This window comes from Trichechus manatus, unplaced genomic scaffold (genome assembly GCF_000243295.1).
Source record: "Trichechus manatus latirostris isolate Lorelei unplaced genomic scaffold, TriManLat1.0 scaffold00394, whole genome shotgun sequence".
Classification (NCBI taxonomy): domain Eukaryota; kingdom Metazoa; phylum Chordata; class Mammalia; order Sirenia; family Trichechidae; genus Trichechus; species Trichechus manatus.
In genome coordinates this window covers 138,187-140,107 of record NW_004444330.1, presented here as the reverse complement: position 1 = coordinate 140,107, position 1,921 = coordinate 138,187, and the positions used below count along the sequence as shown (strand labels likewise).

The 1,921-nt window shown below is 49.9% G+C and overlaps 2 pseudogenes; both read left to right on the top strand.

Annotated features, from left to right (window-relative positions):
* LOC101352090 (splicing factor 3A subunit 1-like) overlaps positions 1 to 873 on the top strand; it is a 3,890-nt pseudogene extending 3,017 nt beyond the window's left edge.
* Positions 874 to 913: 40 nt separating this feature from the next.
* On the top strand, positions 914 to 1,721 carry LOC101351835 (peptidyl-prolyl cis-trans isomerase-like 2 pseudogene; annotated as a pseudogene).
* The last annotated feature ends 200 nt before the right edge of the window (positions 1,722 to 1,921 follow it).

Genomic DNA, 1,921 nt, shown 5'->3' with positions numbered 1-1,921 from the left:
AGAAGCCAGAGTTAAAAGTGACCTGGGATGGCCACTCAGGGAGCATGGCCTGAACCCAGCAGGCTGCTCAGACCAGTATCACCCTCCAACAGTAGATTGAAGCCATGCATAAGGCCAAGGGCCTGGTGCCAGAAAATGATACCAAAGGGAAGGTTGGTCCCCATAAGCCCAATGAAATCTCCCAGCCACCACCACCTCTGTCCTAGGCCACCAATATCCTTAGCTCAGCCCCACCCATAGCCTCGGTGTCCCGACTACCCAAAATGCTGTTTCCTATCCACACCACAATTGTGTCCGTAATGCCTGTCAACCCTGTGTTCCTAATGGCATTTGTGGTTGGCCTGCCTCTAAGGCTCAGTGATTGCCCCCATGCCGTCCATCATCTGCATGCCCAGGATCAAACTAGTGCCCATGCCTCCCTCAGCCCCTCCTATCATAGCACCTCACCTACCACTCATGATTTATCCAACAGCCTTTGTGCCTGCTCCGCCTGTAGCACCTGTCCCAGCTTTGGCCCCAATGCCCCCGACCACTCTCTGCCTCCTACTGAAGATGAGCCTGCTTCCAAGAAACTAAAGATGGAAAATAACCTCATTCCCACGGAGGAGTTCCTGTGCAGAAAAAAAGGTCCAGTGCCCATCAAATCCCAACATGCAAGAGAAGATGGCATGGAAATTGAATGGACAGGTGCTGATCTTCACCCTCCTGCTCACAGACCAGGATTCATGAAGCTACAGATATGCCTGTAGGGAAACAGAATCTCCAGTACGAGGGCATCTTCATCAGAAATACAACTCCCTTGCTTACTACATCAAGGCCAATGATTCCATTATCCATCTAGCCCTCAAAGAGAGAGATGGGAGGAAGAAGTAGAAGAGAGAAACCTACTATCAGGTCCCAGCCACTGCTCTAGAAGAAGTTCAATGGAAATTAAATTCTGTCAGCCATTGTGAGTTTCCTGAAGAAGTGGCATGTCGACATGCTGAGTGCCGCCCATCGTTCCATAAGCAAGGTCAGTGCTTCCCTCACCTGCACTGCAGTGGCCCCAGAGACTGCATCCATTGACACTGGGCTACCAGTGTGTGAAGGAGAAGGTCTGCATGCGGCTCCATGCAAATAGAGGCCACCTTAACCTGTAGTTGCACTGTGATCTGGCACCAAGGACCTACAGAAGTTCATCCAACTTTGCAAGGAGCATTACGATGATGGCACCATCTTCCACAGATGCATTAGGAACTTTTTGATCCAAGGAGGTGATCCCATGGGCACAAACACAAATGAGGAGTTACACTGCGAAAAAACTTTCAGAGACAAGTTCTAGCCACACCTCTGGCACATGGGTCAGGAAGTCCTCAGCATGACTAACTCAGAGCCAACAACAAACATGCCTCGGTTTTTCATCACCTTCCACTCTTGTGCCTACCTGGACAGGAAGCATACCATTTTGGGTGGGTTGTTGGGGCTTTGATGCACTGATAGCCATGGAAAATGTGGAAAGTGACCTCACTATTGACTGCCCTAAGGAAGAAATTCACATGGACTCTACCATGGTATTTGTGAACCTCTATGAAGAGGCTGATGCTCAGATCACTGAGGAGAGGGAGAAGATGCAGACTGAAGGAGATGCAGGTCCCAGAGACCAAAAGAAGTTAGGATCACCCCAGCTGAGAGCACAAGCCACTGAGCATTTGCCCAAGAGCTGGGCGGGTACTTTGTTCTGATAGAAGTGAAACCTGCCAGGAGGTGGAACCATCAGCCAGTGCAGCTGGACCTGGGGACTTCAGCTCCAGGTAGTATACAGTAGAAGGGCAAAAGTCCGAAAGCAAGTAGAGGGAAGTAAAGCCAGGCTGCTTTGGAAATAGCAGATTCTATATGGTACACACTGGACAAGAAGAGAAGCTTGAAGTCCTGACATGTACCT